The sequence below is a fragment of the Ambystoma mexicanum genome, chromosome 10, assembly GCF_040938575.1.
Source record: "Ambystoma mexicanum isolate Mex_15411 chromosome 10, UKY_AmexF1_1, whole genome shotgun sequence".
NCBI classification, from domain to species: domain Eukaryota; kingdom Metazoa; phylum Chordata; class Amphibia; order Caudata; family Ambystomatidae; genus Ambystoma; species Ambystoma mexicanum.
Window position 1 is genome coordinate 1,217,335,146 of NC_090932.1, and position 19,243 is coordinate 1,217,354,388.

Sequence of the window (19,243 nt, forward strand, 5' to 3'; positions counted from 1 at the left end):
CCAGTCCTGCCACTATCACAGAAGCCAATAACCTCCTTGACCCACCCCCATCATGATTCCAACCCCCTATGTGCAGCAGAATCCTCTCTGGTGTCCATCTGGGATGACCTGAAAAGAACTGCTGGTGGCCTTTGACATCATCGATCACACAAAACGCAGGAACAGGTTCCTCACCCTAAGCATCAAAGATTCTGCCCTCAATTGGATTTCCTCAATCATTTTTAACCACTTGCAAATCATTCTCCTTCCACCTTTCTCCTCTGCCCCTTTTCCAGTCGGGGTCCCTTAAGGAGTCTCCCTGTCACCCCTCTTCTTTCGTGCCTTGAAACACTTGTGTAGGTGCATTATAAATTCCATGTCATATTGAATCTTCAACATCTACCTAAGCCTACTACCGGCTCTCATAACTCTCACAACCTTACCTGCTACAATTACATAGACAACATTTTCTTTTCCATTTTATTTTTTTCATTTCATTGTTTATTGGCCAAACAAAGTTGACCTTAATAATAAAAAAAACAAAAGACTTTCACAATTCATTTTTCGAACAGTCAGATTCAATCTATTTCTAAAACTAACAATAGAAATTGATAAAGATATGTTCTCTCCACTTAAGCACCACTTCCAAACCCATCCCAAATTCATATACTGTAATGACTACATATGAATGCATATGACTAAGGTCCTATTCGCTGGCACATCAACAACCCAGAATATAAAAAAAACACCAGACCATCCAGAACAATGCTCTACGCGCAGCCCTCAACATCCGCAGATCAGAGCACATTTTAGCCGCCTGCAGAGCCGCACACTGGCTCCCATCGACAAAAGAATCCTTTTCATGAGCCTTTCGATCACCCACAAATGCATCTCCAAAACAGCCCCACCCTATCTGGTTGACTAAATCACCAAAGATGTATCTAGCAGGCCCACAAGAACCCCATACTAGCGCAAATTGGTCCTACCCAAGTACAAAAGAGCTAAAGCGGAGGATTCAGCTTCCCTGTTCTTGTTGCCAAATACTGCAACTCCCTCTCACCAGCCCTAAGAGTGGAGGAATCCTACTGGGTCTTCCGGAAAGCTCTCAAAACCAGGCTGTTCACCTAAATGAGATGTACAACCTAATTGCTATGTTTGTACAGATGTCCATCTTCATCTGTAACTGTATCATGAAACTACAACCACTTCATGTGTTTTAAACCCAATTGCCATGTTTGTACACACGTCTTCACTCCTCCCTATCTGTAACAATGAAAACGCAACCTTGCTCGCGCTTTGTCATGGCTGCATGTAATTGGTAAAGCGCCCAGATACCGACAGACTTACGTGTGCTGTACAAATGGAAAATAAATAACTAAATAAATAAAATATACTTAGTATTTCAAAAATGTAGAAAAAAACATTTGTCGTATCATACATAATTTTGGACAATATGCAACCAAATGAGTTAATGACCTTGTATTTCCTGTGTCATATGCAAATTCCACCTAACGCTAGTGAAATCAGACCTTAATTTCAAGCAGGGAAAGAGCATCCATTGAGCTGCCAGACAGCCAGGGATGTATGCTCATGTTTCAGATGACTCATGCTTTTCTGTCCATGAAATTAGTTTACAAAGCTCAACCAGTCATGCATGTACAACAAACTTTTGATGTTTCCCTGGCTGTTTTTTAGATCCACAACATTCCCCCCAAATCATCCAATAGTTTCCAACAGATTACACTTACTGAAAACACCCTATTTAATGTTAACATTTTATTCCAATCCATAAACAAGGAATCTGGAAATGGACACAAAATGTTATAGTACAGTGACAGCTGTTTCCTTCTAATCATGGAACATACTCCATCTATGGCTAATTCATAGAGAGCAGCAGATCAAGGTACTGCATCAGGAATTCCCAAGACTCAGCGGCATATCCTTCCTTCTATGTTTTGCAAAATAGACAAAGCCCACATTGGATACATTTCTACCCATATGTTAGTTTTGGAATGGCTACTGTGTTATACTAGGTCACCAATGGTGTCATTGTAAATTTACAAAACTTAGCTTCAATCGGCACATGCATATTTTAGCCTTATCCACTTAAAAAGTAGGCATGCTCTCTTTCTTTGGGGTACAGGTGATATAAAACCCACGATAGATCATCTCCTGCACTTTATCCAGTTTGCTCTACCCATATTCCAATTACCTTTTCCACCTCCATTTCTCTTACTAAGCAAAAGGATCTTAGCTTTTTTAGCATTAACTTTCAGATAGTTATTCACTGCATAGCCTTCAAAAGCATTCAATAGGCGTTCTAAGCCCACTAAAGTGGTCTCCAAAAGGACAAAATATTCTGCATAGGTGAGCATGTTGGTCTCAGAAGGCCTAACCTAGGTGAGGCGAACAGCACTGTTTCAATATCCTCCCCTACATCAGAGACATAAAGGTTAAATAATGTGCGAGCTAGGATACATCCTTGCCTTAACCCAGTTGTTGCAGGTATTTCAGAAGACAGGTTACCTAAATCTTTCAAACACACCTTGATTAGCCTAGTCTCATACAATTGAATAATATGTTTTAGTAAGCCTGGGGGAATCCCCCATTTGTTTAGTTTCCACCATCTATTATGGCTCACTAAATCAAATGCCATACTAAGATCTATTGATGCTACATGTATCACATTATAAGTACCTTCCGGTACCAGATCTTGCAAACATCTCAACAGAAAGCCATTTACCACTGTTCCATGGTGCCTCCTGAAGCCAACCTGCCACTTGTGCAGCCTTCCCACTATGAGAACCCACAACTCTCGTTGTTCCTGCAATATAGCTTCATAAATGTTGTTGTCCATATCAATTATGGATATAGGCCTGCAATTCTTATGGTCATTTTGTGGGCCCCATTTATAGATTGGAATAATATATGAGTATTTCCAAGTTGTTTGTAAGTGTCCTATCTCTATTATGTCTTCAAACAAAAGTGACAGGACAACTGCCCACCTACTGGGATTTTCTGTGAACACTCTATTGTTCAGCATATTGGGGCCGGGCACCTTCGAATGACTAGCTCTAATAAAGGTATCATATACTAATTGAGGGGAAAAGTCTATACCTCAACTAATCTTATTTAACCCAAAGCCCAATGGAGCCCCATAGTCAAAAACCACAGTCGGGTCATGATCATATAAGTATGTCAGATACTTCATCCAATCTTCTTCATACACTGCATTTACTTGTTGTAACTGATCTTTTGTGTCATTACATTTACGATCTTCCAAAAATCAGAGATGCTTTTGATTTCAAGATCAGAAGCATTGCTTCTGCATCCCCCTGCTTCAATCTAGCACGCTGCTGCCTAGACCAATACTTATATTTAGCATGTGCTTTTGCAATCAGTTCTGCTTCCTTTAATGTAGGTGGTCCCAACCTCTTCATTGTTCTAACGGCCATTCTAAGTTCTCTTTTCTTCACTACTACTAATGTGTCCTACGGATGAGAGTTCAACCCACTTACAATTGGCTTTCTGGAAGCCCGCTCCCATTTGGAAAGATTTGCAAAATGTTCCTTCAATGATTCTTCAAAATTATCTACAGTGAAGGAGTTTTTTTTTCGTTCCAAATTCATTTGCTACAAAAAGGCATCAAGTTTGGTATTATATTGCTTCATATTTTTTTCATCCCACCTCAGTCTGTTGCCTTTCACGTTATTTGTCAAATTTACAGAATATGATAAGATGTTATTTTCAAATTGAAGAGACAACTCACAACACAAAAAGGTATGGTCACTCAAAGGGGTGTGATCACATTTAGACTGCAACATTTCCCATAGAGTTCTGCATCAACTAAGATATAGTCCAAAGTCGAACTAATAGCCCATTGTCTCCAAGTGGGTTTGCCAAGATTATCTCCTTCCACAGTTCCATTTAGGTCTAACAGACGCACAAATCACCAAGACATCTCAGCCATTTCACACCTTTTTGAACATTGTCCATAGTTGGCGTCTGCCCCTCCTCTGTTTGAGAGCACATAGAATGTAAATCCCCAAAACAATCACATTGCCCTTATTCCTTTTACACGACCAATCTATGACACATTTGTGATAACATGCAGTCAAGGGTACAGCAACCAATAGATGTTAATTAGTAGAAAAGAACTTTTTACATTCACTTTAGGTATGCTGAATTCTGTTGCCATCCAGCAGATGCCTAGCTCAATAATATGAATATCCTGTAAATCACTCCCTGGTCTAAAATGACTCAACAAACCACCTATCGGTCTATCCCATATGCCCTTTCGAGCTGGCAAAAACATGCTGTGTAACCCTCCAGACTGGTTTGGTTAATCAGTCAATGTTCCTCTATACATAATATGTCAAGCATCCTCACACATTTAAGGAACTCTTCATTATGGAAAAATGAGCTGTGTCCTCTTGAGTTCCATGACAGAAGTCTTAATCCTGATGGTGCTAAAGATGCATAGGCCCCATATTTGTAACCTCCCCCGCAGCTATGGCACCCACCAACCAGGACCAATCCTCACCTGTTCCCATCTACATGGTGTTGCTCCTTGTCTTCGCCTTTCATTTCCAATATTTTAATTTTGAAAATACCTTTATCCTGCCATCCCTCTTGTCATGACCCATAATTTTAACATTGCCCAAAACAATCTCTTTAACCAAAAATCCCAGACTCCTCAATTCATGAATTTCAGCTCTGATCACCTCTGCCACTATTTTGGAACCAACATGGATCATCACTTGTGCACAGTAATCCATGAAATTCCACCCTCTCAATGTCCTTAGTATTTATTCCAAACAGATTAGGAATTTAGCGCAAACCGACCTACATCTTTCAATGTACGTCTGACCTCAAATATATGATTTATTGGGCACTGTGTTGCATGGGCCCTAAGTGGTGATTTAGTGAGCTTCAAGTCCAGATTTTGAGTTTCATTAACCTTATTTTTGTTTTACCAGGCTGATATATTTGCTCTGCGCACCCCTCAGCACACTATATACTTGTGATTTACCTGTTGTCTTCTGAGAACCATAACTGGTGTTTTAAATATTTGTTTGGAAACACATCTTCTCAAATAAGGAATGTGCCCTATTGTCCAAAGCAGAGAGATACTTCCTAACATTTTCCTACTCTTGCTCAGCATTTTCTCCCAAACCAACCAATAATCTATTCCTCAAACCTGTCAGAACTGTTTTATGCCTCCAACCTACCTCCCTGTTTTGCCCTTGTATTTGACCCCATACAGGAGTCTGTTCATTTCGACCACTTACATTTTGTATGCCTGTACCACTAGTAGAAACTTTCCTCATATGGTCTGTAAGACTAACATTCAGGTTTAAGTGTGCCACTTCTGCACCATTTAAAGAAGCCTATAGATCCTTCATGCCTCTGTTGTTATTGACGGGAAAAGTATTGGTTTCCCCAATTTTTCACCCCATACTGTCACTCTCAATTAGGCATAAACCCCTGTTTACATACCTACTAAGCTCAGTGGATATTAAAAGTGATGACGTAGCTCTATGCTTGCTTTACTAAACACGCGACTACACTCTGGGACTAGGTCTGACTTATTTTCCAAAACAGCCTGTATCGGAGGGCTTCCTTTGTGGTTCAAGCTATTTTCCACAATTGAACAGGCATTGTTATCAAAAGTACTCTCTTTTATATTCACACACAACCGAGGGGAAGTTGCATCTTTCCTTCTTGTAGACCCCTCAACACAGACGAGGGAGGCTTTCCCCTGTACTATTACCACACCCCTTTGCACCTTCCCCACCAACCATAGCGGAGGTTGCTATTTCACATCTGAGGGTAATCATGGTAGGTTTTGCTATACCTCTCGATGACCAGACACCCAAAATCAACAGGGAGATGGTTTTTGCACATGTTCCCTTGTTCTCAGTAGCACCAAATGTTGGAAACTTCCACACAACTGTGCGTGACTTTGCTCACGACTTTGCGTGCACTTCGCGCATGCTCACAGTTTTTATCCCTCGGCTGGCTCTGGTCTCAAGTGAGAAGCGAAAGTGGGCAGAGCAACTGATGCTCCCATGCCTTCCAATCTATTGCAGATGGAAAGAAATACCGTCAGCAAAAGCAGAAACACCAAACATTGGAAACTGACACACAACTGTGTGTGACATTGCTCACGACTGTGTAGACAAAACCCAGATCATTTTCAATATTCCCAAGACTCCCAGGAATTCAAAAATTCCTCTCAGCTATCGACTCAGCTATCGACCTATGAATGACGGCCAACCACCTTATCCTCAACTAAGGCAAATCAGAAATCCTAATAAGTGGCAAATCCAATCTCATTCCCCTTTCCCTCTTGCCCAGAGAGCATATCAACCCTGCGCTGACAGTACTACACTGGCTCCCTATCAGTCTATGAGGGACCTTCAAAGTCATGTGCATCACACACTAAGCCCTCCATAATACGGGACTTGAGCTCCTACAGGAGAAGATTGTCCACTATTGACCACCAGAAATCTCTGATTGGGCTCGACTCTCCTCCTTGCTATTTCCCCTTACCTACTTTATCCTAGTTCCCAGTATCTGGAACACACTTTCTCTGCACATCTGCCGCACTGTGGACTACCTTTCCTTAAGACAAATCCTCAAAACCTGGCTTTTTCTTACAAGATACTGAAAGCAATCCCTAACCTTCACATTTGCAATCTGTGCATACAAACATTAAACAACAGGCAGCGCCGGCCATAATTGCATCAGCCCCAACCTCACACCACCAGGCTGCACTGGTCGTTATCGCGGGGGCACGGATATCATACACTTTCAAACACCAATCTTGACCTTGGTTCTGTCAGGCACCACGAGCAGAACACATGCCATCATCACATTCTCACACCATGAAATGTCACAAGAGTGATTAGTCACTGAACCTGCATGCATATGGAAAGCAAGCAAATCAAAATCAAAGTTGTTGAGAGAGAACTAGAGCCCCTGAGCTAGATTGCAATGTGTGACAAGTCATTGTCCTTGAGAAATTGTGTGCCATGGTCATGTCTCATGCCAGAAGGGCAGGTGGGAGGTTCTCATGAATTGCTCCAAAAAGCAATTGGGAACTTGCCCTGAATTACTCTGGAAGGATGTGAGGGGTGGCCAAGTATCACACTTAAATGAAGTATAGCTTTGTCCTCTCATGGTAAGGGTAACAAATGTGAAGGTTTAGTGTGCACACACTATCTGTAAAGATTCTACCATGCTCTCCACCTGAAAGAGCATGCAATTATAGCCCATGCTCAACTAGTGGCAATTTGTGAAGCATAGCCTGTCGCTAACCAGTTGCCACAGCCGCAAGTATCGACAGAAGAGGACCCTAGTTGATGGGGTGCACATACAACAAATCTACATCTGATTATCTAGGTACGTATACACGCACAACTTCGGTGGACTTCGGCAGCAGGCATGGCTAGCCACACGCATACAGATAGAACTACGATAAATGTGGTGGTCACTCTGGTCACATATTTGTTCCACCTACTTACACCAGACTGCGCCTCAACACCTCTGAAATCAGTATGCAGCAAATACCTATAACAAATGGACACATAGCGAGTCTCTAGCACTTACACCATCTCCAGACCCCTCTCTGCACCTATCCACATGCCTGAACACGTGGGTTGCTTTCTACCGGAAACCTTTACAAGGAGAGACCAGGGGAGAAACTTAAGGACACAAGGATTCAGCCCTACAACTAGAAACGGACAGCCTAAGACTAAAGAATCCAAGTATCTCTGCAGACTCCCTTGCTGCGTTTGGACTACTCAGTGCATGGACCAAATAGGTGCTGAGTAAGACCTTCTTTGCAATACTTATATAAACATACAATTTTATTGAAAAAAACAGATTGAATCAATACAATTTAAAAACAATATACAAAATAGTATTATTCAACATATACAGTGTAAAGTATTAAAAGACAAATAACCATCACATCTCCTATATTCTAAAACCACATCAGCCCTTAGTGCAACATGCAAAAAATACAATGTTAAAAAACACCTTACATATACACAATTTTATACAGTGCAAAATACAAAATTCAACAAAGCAATCAATTGGAAACAAAACGTTGGCAAGTAGAAATAGGGGGCTCCTCCTAATCTTGGTTGCCTCCCTAGACCTATGTGACTGGTCTTATGTATGCATATCCCTACTCTGCTAAAAGGGACCAGGTACAACTCAATATATTGTTAGCGGCACTGCTCTATTTTCCAGTGCACAGAGACCAGAGCCTGGCCAGCCCTGCTTAGCCTTATCATGCCCAAATGGACACAAACATTCTAATCCCATCTGTGATCTCCAACACTCTGGACTTCGGTCCCTGAGGGCGCTCCCACCACTAGCACATTGAGACTAAAATAATGTAAATCGTGCTATATAAATAATAACTACAATACAATTGACTTTCCTGACTCCAGGAGACCCACGGTGGGGACAGCTCACACCTAATGCAGATGCTAAATACAAACAGCTCTCCCGCATCCCTTGAAGGGCATTCCTTAAATCGTACATGCATGCTTTTGACCTGGTTTCATGATTTAGCTGTTGAACAAACATTGTATGGAACTGGGACAGGTATCCTACTCTAGCATGGACTAGAGGGACTGGCATCTCGAGATTGTAGTGTTATTGGATTGATCATCCTATCCCCCTCCCAAAAGCCCTGACGTTCACTGGCAGCAGGATGCTTGCAACGTCCCTGCAGCCAACACACTTCCTGTCGGCTAAGAAAAAGTGCACCCATATTTATGGGGCATTTTAAAGAAACCATAGCCCACTACTAATATGTACTGCTCCTTGTTTCATCATGAATAACCCTGTGCCTGGTTGCAGCATCACTCTGAAGTCAAAGCTCTGATTCTACCTCAACAAATGGTAAGTCTTGTCCATTGGGGGAGGTGGGTTTCATTTATGCCTGCATATTCCAAGGGAGGGGAGTTTGAGGCTTGTTGGGGACAGCTTTGTACACCTCTAGGGGAAACAAGCAGGGATTCTGGCCTCTGCCAAAACTGCAAGATAAATGTGTGCTTGTGCCTCTCAAATTTCAAGCAACGCTTTCTCTGAACCAAAAGGTCTTGCCTCCCTTAACTCTAGCATGTAGATTTTGGTAGATTATGGTAATGTGTGAAGTATCCAGTCTCCCTCTTTTCTCTCATCTGAAAATTTGCAGATGCTTGTATTGGTGAACATAGTATACACATTATGTATTTAAGACAAATAGGGAGAAAGCTAGAGAGGGATTGACAGTGGCAATGTGAGATACTGAAATGGCACTTGTCTGCAAGAGGCCAGTGGTATGAGTGCAGTGTTTTAGGTTATTTTGCCTTTAAAGGCATACTCCCTTCATCCCCCTGACAAACCGCTGTGCCAGACATTAGTCCTGGTTACAAGAGCCTTACCCAGATTCTTTAGCTCACTATCTTTCACAGAGGAGAAATATCCAAAACATATCAGTCTTTATCCTACCCCGGGGCAGTCCAGCACCAAAACGCTAGGCAATTCTCCTCTGAACAAGAGTACCAACAGCAACCCCAGATACGTGTTTTTGTCTGGTTGGACCTCATTAGTAGGGTGGAGCTGTGCCTCTCTAAGAATAGTGAGCAAGGGGTCCACGTCTGGATTCCCCTAGTAATTTAGGGCGAGACCCAGAGCTACTTAAATTATGTTATTAACAAGGGGAATCCAGACGTGGACCCCTTGCTCACTATTCTTAGTGAGCCACAGCCCCACCCTAATGGTGAGGTCCAACCAGACCAAAACAAGTGTCTGTTGGTACTCTTGTTCAGAGGAGAATTGCTTAGCATGTCGGTGCTGGTCTGCCCTAGGGCAGGACAAAGACTGATATGTTTTAGATATTTTGTCTCTGTGAATAATATTGATCTAAAGACTCTGGGTAAGTCTCTCGTAACCGGGACTAATGTCCGGCAGAGGGACTCCCAGGACGCCCCCCCCCCTGTTTTTTACTTGATATGTTGGAACATGGGGAATTTCAATCTCTTCTGTCATGGCTCATGAATTTTGGTAGTGTGCTTCTTGAGTTTTTTAGTCTTGCCTTACTGCTCGTCAACAAGTGGAGCAGTGTGGGGTCCTCCAGGTCTGCCCTCTACCTATGGGCTGTGGTGTGACCAGCGGTCCACGCTGGCCACATATGATTTTCAATATATACATGATGCCACTTTGATATTTATTCAAGGAACATGGCATTTCCATCCATCAATACGTGGATGACCCTAAGCGCTATCTCTCAATGTCGCCCGAAGAGGATATCTGTTGTCTGGGGCATTCTCTCTCGGCAATTGAAGTCGATGGTATTGGATCATCTGAACAGCTTTAAAGTCAAATTAATCCTGCTTAACTTTTTGAAACAATTTGGAGCAATCATGCCATCACTTGGATTCATGTTGAACACTGAGGTAACTTTGCAGCTGTGTGTAGAATAAAAGCCCAATTGCTGTATATCAATCTTCTGTGCTACCTTACCGGTTGGTCCTGTTTAATTGATGGTTCAGTTGTTGGTTCTCTCCCACATTGATGATAGTAACACTATGATTAACTTCATATGGTCTACAAAGCTTAGAAAACGTCTTCAGCTGCTCTTGCTTTTCAGATATATTGCATGCACCCTTCGTTTTGTTCAATTATTGCTGGATTTTTGAAGATAATTTAAAAAAAACATTTCTTTCTCATGAATACATGCTGATAGGTGTTCGGAATGTGATTATGAGGTTTTTTGAAAGAATATTAAACAGAGATGGAACACAATATGCAAATTATGTTGATTGTGATGTTGTCAATGTTTTAAGAAAGTCTCTGAATTGTGGCTTCTATCCGGCTTAGTAATAGTCTATGGCACACAACTCATTTTTTCCACATCTACATCCTTAACAGAGGTCACCTGATGCCACACATTAATAACAGAATAACAATAGGTAGTTTCGGTCTGACATTTCGGATCTGCTGGATGTTGAATGGAAAGAATAGTCCTCTGAAGTTGGGCAGCATTTTTCACATGCCATTTGGTTTTAGCCAGATGTAACATTGCGGGGAGCAGCTGTCCGCCATTCTTCAGTTGGCATTTCACTGCTAGCAGGGTGCCCATCTGTGCCCATCTTGAAAAGGCCATTTCTCTTGTCATGCCTAAAGCAATTTTGCCTGATGGTATGTTTAACATGCAGATATGGAATTGTTTTATCAAATCAAAAAGGCCAAATGATAAATCTAAGTGGGGATAGGCATATCCAATATGTGTCATGTACTATTGCCATGAATATCAGCACACTTACCTACTAAGACTCCCAAAAGGGACTACAACTACTGCACATGACTTCTGCATTCCTGAGTTGATTGACATAAACCGTATTGAGGCAAAGTAGATGGACAACATCAAAATTAGGTTTTAATCAGTAGTTCATAGAATTATCTTTGTGACAGACCGTCCTTCTTTGTTAATAAATCAGAGAAAATGCGGTAACCAAAGAGGTATATGCACTGTTAGGCAAGAATTGACATAGTAACCCTGTGGAAGACTATGCAATCCTTGTCCTCTTGGTATAAGTTAACCCACCTTTTGGTGTAGGCCTGTACTACACAATTTGTTAGTGTGACTGAGCAGCCAGGCTTCTCTCAAGAGGGTAGATGTGAGCTGTAGAGCTGTAGCAATGAAATCCATAAATACAAGTAGCCAAGTAACACTTATACTCAAGGTTTATGTTATAAATAATTATTTATTTATTTAACAGTATTTTTTAAATAAGCATTCTTTAAAAAGGGCAATATATGTTACAATCAAATATACGTTCACATACTTTTCCAGAATCACCACAACGCTAGTAGACATTCTTTAGAGTTGCTTCTTACACACTTCCTACACCCTGAGGTGACTTCACTAGCTAGGACAGTAATGTCATTTATATATCACTAGCAAACTTTGTAGATTCTGATGTGTGCAGAAAGGGAAGGTTAAAGGAAGGAAAAAAGGGTAAACAGGTTATCAGAGCATGTGAGCACTTTTAGCCCTCCATTGAAGGCTAGATAAAACCCTTTCCCAGCAATAAAAGTTAAAAACCAGGTTATCACCTATGAGGGACAGTAAGTATCAAAGTCAAATGGACTAGAAGAGTCAATTGGAGGACAGTCTATGGAGCTTAGGCACTTCTTAGATAGCAAAGTCTTGCACAAAGTTAGAGAGTTTTGTGGTCACAAGCTATTACACTTGCGAAGGGTAGAGCTGAAATCAACTCTAGCAAAGCAGCTACTGCAAGTCTCAACTGAGAAGGGCAAAGCTACAGACAATGAGGTAAGTACCTCAAGTCAGAACAGTACCTTAGTTTAGAAGAAGAGTGGTGCGACTGGCTTCTGTCTGGTTGCAGTAATGCAGATCCTGGATTCCTGGGCCTCAGTCATGGGGACAAGAGGGAAGACATCTGGAGGACACCTGCACAGCAATTCGGAGGTCCGCGGCAGCTATGGTCTCTTTTCAGGAACACAGCACTTTGCGGTTCCAGCGCACGGTAAATAGCATCACCGCGGATCTTGGATACTGGTTGGGCTTCCTTCACTCCTTGAGTCCTGCACTCTGGTGAGGGGACTCGTGCTCTGTTCATCCTGCTTCTGGAGGGACCCGGGGAGAATCCTGGAGCTTCTGGCCGGATCACAGACATTGCACTCGACCATGGATTTCTCGACCCCCACTCGGTTCCTGCAGCAGCAAATAAGTACAGTCAGTTGGGGAAGATGGTCCAGTGGAATACTTCTCAGAGTTGGTTGGTCCCACTAACCCAAGGGAAGAAGTCGTCCTTTTCGGAGCTTCTCTTGTTGATCAGAAAAAGGAATTCCAGCACCGCAGCAGGGCTTTACTGGGCAATTTAACGGTCCAGGAGGATGCAGCAAGCTTCGTTCATGGTTTCTTCGTCAGGTTGTTCTTCCCAGTGGTCGACTCTGTCTTCAGTCCTGAAACGCTTGCCCTTTAAGCAGGTTTCTCCCGTTCATGCACAGCCTACCTTGCAATCAAACAGCAGGGAGGCTGTCCGAAAAGGACAGCCAGCCAGCCAATCAAGATTGGGTGCATTCTGGCATTCCTAAAGACAAAGGAAAGGGGAGTTTCGGGAACCTCCCTCTCTTCCTTCCCTTCCAGACACACCGCAGCCATAGGCGGGTTTCAGTACTAACGACTTTCAAAGGCAAACCGAACAAAGGGCTCAAACCTGGCTTGGCTTGCAGAGTAACACCCAGAAAAGACCTCACAAACAGAAAATGGCAAAAAAAGAAGACCAGGCCATTTTGACAAAACAGTCAACCATGGGTGCTAAACTGCAGCTGAGGATTCAGCCTGCGGTAGAAAAGCACAATGGTAGGAAAATGAAACCACTGCCACCAGCCATTTAAAATAGCGACAGTAACTTAAACAATGTTACATGAGTAGGTTTGTCAGACCCCAAAAACAAAGGAAAAACATAATCCAAATCGGGCCAAAACACATGAGATACTGAGAAAAAGGGCTCACTTACGCCACGGTTAAAATGAAAAAGTCCTAAAGTCCAGCAAATAGCTGGGGTTCTTTAAGGTGGGAGGAATTAAGCACTAACATGAACATTCTCCCTAACAGTCACTAAACTGTCATGTAACTACGCCTGTAGTTTCAAAGCAGTTCCTGAAACAGATGTCCATGTATACCAAATAAAGAATATTCACTGTATGGTTCTTTGAACGTCAGCAGTGAAAGCTACCTCGCTACAACAAGAATATCTCTTATGTTACACTGATTTGTGCAGCAATAGATATTTCACGTGTTAAGCTTTTGCCTCTGACATGGGTCCAGCATTTAAGCAGCAATTTGAATACCAGTAGAGATTAATGGGCATTTTATTATTCTCAGGTTGAAATATTGAGTAGCACCACTTTGGGTTACAATAACAGTGATTACTGCAGTGTTTAAAAACTGAACATTTCTGTGTAAAGCATACTATAACAGCTGATAACTTTCTCAGATGTACCACAACCCTACTTCATCATGGTAAGCTCTCTAGCAAGCATCAGCCACACTCCTCTATTTCTTCCAGCTCGCATCTCCCTTCCTGAAGCATATGGAGTTATGTTTTCCATGATGTTTGGCCAAGAAAGAAGATCGACCATTGAGACACGCCCCACAGTTTGAATACCTCTGCCGTAGGGGAATGAAAGTCCGACTCGTATTGCATCCTGAGAGGCTACCTAGTGTTGGTTCCCTGAACTCACGAAGGGGAGGCCAAGCTAGGTAGAGATAAGAATGAATAGTGATGGTCCTTTTGAGGAATCCCTTTCCCTTGCCTGGACTGCCTTCACAGGAAACTCGTTGATTTCTTGGATTGGTGGAAAGAAATGTAACAAGCCAGTCACTGACACACTTGTGATTATTAAATCAATACATTGCATAAACAAACATTTGATTAGATTTGATTAGATTATACAGATTTTGGAAAAGCGATTTTGCACGAGTAGAAAAATGTCGATGCTATGCTGGCCAGAGGTCCTCAGATGGATCATCAGAGAGTTTTTGCTGTTCAAATTCTTGTTTGTCTACTGACCATCACAGCAAAGGGACATACAAACCGTAGGAAAGGCAATGTTTGGCTCAGAATGTACTCAGGATTGTTGAAATGCAGACTTGAAAGCACACCAGGAAGGATATCCCAGTCCCAATTAGAGGTTTACAGCCTGCCTGGGTGGGCATGCTGAAATAACCCCAATGATCTGCTTAGCAGGCCTCTACTCTTAACCCTAAGATCCCCTCTGTTTAATGAGAAAATGTGACAGGTGAAAGCAAGCGTCCCCCATAAGGCAGTACCCTCAACGCAATGAGAGACAATAAAGGACACACCCCAGGGGGGAATGAGACCAGGATCAAGTGCGGGTGATGTAAAAGGGTTTTTATCTAACCAATATAGGGCATGCAAAGGACTCTGCAGCTCCAAGAACACTCTGTCTGACAACAGCAAAGACAGTCATATTTATTACAAAATTACGTCATAAATCCTGTAAGCTATAGAGAGCACAAAAGTCTCAGGGATTGGGTGGCATTGACTAAGCTATAGGTGGTGCATCGATGAGCTGCTCGAGGATTGGTGGACATTTGCGTGGTGCCAACGTGAGGAGGACGGGTCAGCTGGGCTCGTCAGGGTGGAGCTGCCAGGCCGGACATGGTCTGTGTCGATGATTGGTGGCTGCTCTAACACTTTGCCCTTGTGGCCACACACACACACAAACACTCATCACATTATATGACTCCAGTTGTCCTGCAAATCCTACAATAGGTTAATCTACGATCACATGAGAGACAGGGGAAGCAACATGCAATGTGAAACTTCACCAATACATCAGGGTACAGTTGCTTTTGACCTATCGACCGGGTGTCATAAGTCCAGGTGTCTTGTCAGGGGGCACAGGGTGAGCTGCCTTGTCATTTTATCAAGTTAGGTGTGGTGAGAGATCACCTTACGATATGTTAGTACAGGGGTGAATAACTGTCTCTATGGCCCATTAACTTGGGGTGAACTGGAGTACTATTGGATGAGTAAGGGCACATTTCTGGCCCCTCGAGGCGGTGGAATTTAGGACCAGGTTGTACATAATTCACTTGGCCAAGCTATGGCGGCCTCTGACATGGGGGAGGTAAATACGTGAAGCAGGTCCAGCAGGAATGTGGGGAGGTGAGGCTGTGCCGTTCCAACACCAGCAATCCCTGGCGGGCCTTAACAGGACGGGGAGATGACCTTGTAGCTCTAAGCGATTCTCTGTTCCTGAACTACACAATATACCATAAGGGGAGACCGTTACTACAGTTAATAGCATTAGGGTGATTACATGTTTCTATCATTTACAAATTTGTTTACTGCTTCATATGTAACAATGGGGGTCTGGCAGCGACACATGTATTACATAATGTTAGTTGAACACATATTTATAATTCATAGGACATACAAACGAATACCAACGTGAGGTAGCGTGAGGTTGGATTGTATACGCAGGATCAGAGAAGCAATATGTTCGTTTACATTCTTGTTCATAGCAAAAACCGGCTCACTGCCCTTGACGGCTGTTACACTTTTTAAACTGTGTTTCACTACATTACACACAAGTATTCTCTGTAATGCTTCTCATTTTATCCATTGTACATTAGCAGCAATCATTAGACAGTATAAGGCGGAATCTAACAAGCCCTTTCATTAGACCTTCAAAGAACACAGTTTTTTGCATTGGCAGGGGTTCATGGAGGAAGGTTATTGACACCATATATTTTAAATGTTGGGGGTTAGATGCAGGGTCAAGACTTGTTTGATTGGGATGGTCCTTGTTATTTTCCAGACTCGGGCTGCAAGCCAGGTCACTTCTAGGACAGTGATGTACTGCTGAAGTAAATGATACAGTGTTTGTTCTGATACTTGTTCGTGTCTGGTTGCTCGTGAGAACGAGCCTTCAGTGGATCTGCCATGGGGTGGAGGCGCAGGGGAAGTGCAATGCTCCCTGTGCGCGGTGAGCGGAGGCGCAGCTACAGCTTTCGCATGCAGGCTATTTCGCTTGGGGTTTGGCCTGTACATCTAAAATGGAGTCTTGGCGTTTTCAAAATGTTGTCTATGGAGTGTTACAGTACGGGTCGTGTGGCCTTATGTGTCGATCAGCAGCCATCCTGCCTCCTGGGCCAGGTGCATGGGGGGGCCGCTGACGAGCCACGAGCCTCACGGAGGCGGGGAATGTTGGGGAGGGGGTCCTAACGACCTGTCTTCCCATAAACAGGTTTTCTTACACGATAGGCAGTATATCCCATATCACAGATGGCGAAAGCTGCTGCGGGCAAGGTCTTGCGAAGCAGTTGATGCTCAACGAAAGGGATCTCCTGCCAGCAGTACAAGCCAATTGTGCAATAATAAGGCTTGATCTGTTATTCATCCACAGAGGAAAAAGATCTATTTTTTTTTTTTAAATGAAGTGAGATATTTCGACTACAGCCTGGAAAGAGCATTTGAGCGCGTGTATAGCTGCGGAATGCCAAAGACCTTGGGATAAAATGAGTAACACATATCTGCTTGCAGAATCAGGTTCTGGGGATGAATATTCATTAGCAGGATCCTTAAACTGAGTGATGATCTTGTTTTTAGTATTATTAAGGGAGACATGCAGATACATTTGTTAACCACGTTTACAAGAATGCCAGACAGAGCACAGGCCATGCTAAGTGCTTCTGTGGTGGTGGCAGGAAGCTGATAATTAAGCAGTGATATGCAACCGGGGATGTCAAACGGCGAGCGCACGAAAGGGACAGGCCATCATTAAATGCTGCTCGGTGCGGCTGGAAAATGATCCTGAATCTCTAATTCAGTGGTGTTTAGTTTGAGCAGCATTAGTAGAACAGACAATGCTCTTGTAGAATTGGGCAAGCAGTACAGACATGCGCATTTGACCGTGATAAATAATGCTGGCCTAGGAATGGACAAGTAAAATGGCTGCCAGTTGAACATGGAGACAGTGATGGTTTGTTATGAAGCTTGATTTTGAATCTAGCATGACCACGACAAAAACAATAGGTTCTGGGTTATTTTAGGAAGTAAGGTGATGTGGTGTGTGCCAGGTGATCATCTCCCCCGCCCCCCTCTCCCTCTGTATCCTGTTCTGGATGCCCTAGTGTGTGTCTCTTGCTGCTGAAGTGCAGCATACTTTAACATCAGGAATGTCATAAATCATTGCCAACTGATTTTTGGGAGTGAGCACGTTTTGGCGTGTTGTTGTTTATGCCCATTGTTATCTGGATATTCGTTTGTAAATTCTTCATTCATCATATGTTGCTGCATGCTTCCAGAATAAATAACGAATATGTCGTCTGACTTTACTCTCTGCATTTACAGCGTCCTACTGTGACAATGCTCTGTTTAATTGGATACTTGGAAGCACACATTTAAGAATGGCACATTTTTAGGCAGTCTAGGGATTTCGGAGTAATATTAGGTACCTTAATAATGGTTCTTGTATAGTGCATTTCTCGAGCAAGCAGTGCAGTTTATACCGTATATCATGTAATAAACGAGTGTAGGATTATGCAAATTGCCCTTGAGAGTCAGCATTACAGTATCATACGTTTACATTATTTCTGTAAGAAATCGATACGTTTCTAAAAACAATGTGGTACTTAGTTTGACTGTGTATATCTTCTAAATAAAGAGTCTCTCCTAATCTGCCTGTGAGTTTTTCGGTGTCACAGTCCGATCTTAATGGTGATTTATATTTTTTTTTACAAAATATATTCAAAAGCTGAGCGACTCTCTATAATTGCACAATGGACTGGAGATAATTGTGCTACAGAGTACAATACAGACGACTCAGGAGCAAATTCCCAAATTTGTTTTCGTCACAATAACCCATTCTGAAGGTTCACTGATTCACGTAATCAGCACTCACTGATAGGTGCATGCACGCTGATTCATGGCTTTAAAACCATGCACCTTCATCAATGCTAACCATCTTGAGGTTGGGAGAGAATATCTGATTCACAGTGATGTGTTTGTAAATGCAATAGACCCTGCTCTCGTCCCCCTGGTCTTGGCTTGCACTGACACAGACCATGCGTTGGGGAATATGGTCTACTGCATCAAAAATAGAAGCACTACTTTCTATTTTTGTTCACATTTCAACTTCCCAAACATAGTTGGAAATCAGACCAAGCCTTGGTTCCATTTCATATTTATAGCTATGAATGTAGCAATCACACCCATATCTCTGTGGGTGGGGGAGAACAGTGAAGTGACATCACATGACCCTTGACCTCTGATGGCAACACAGGACGTGATTTAATACCCCACCCTGAAGCAACATCACGGGAAGCGATGGAACGCGAGCTTTCATCCCTCAACAAAAAAAGTGGCATCACATAGCATTGTTCCTAAGTACACAACGAAACAATATGGTTATGATATCACTGTAATGTGATAAACATTTCACACAAGAATGAATCACCATGTGTATTGTTAATATCAGTGTGTATGGGCCCATATTACCAAATTACTGTGAATGCAAGCAGACGCCCAATGCAAAATGACAATTATCTTTTACTATATAGCATTTATGACTAAGTGCTTTATAGGGAAAAATATACATACAATATCACCCAACCTGTTGGTCTTCATTTATCAACCTTAGAAAGTTGAAAGGCTAAGTATGGAACCTGCATCCTGCAGATCACACACACATTGCA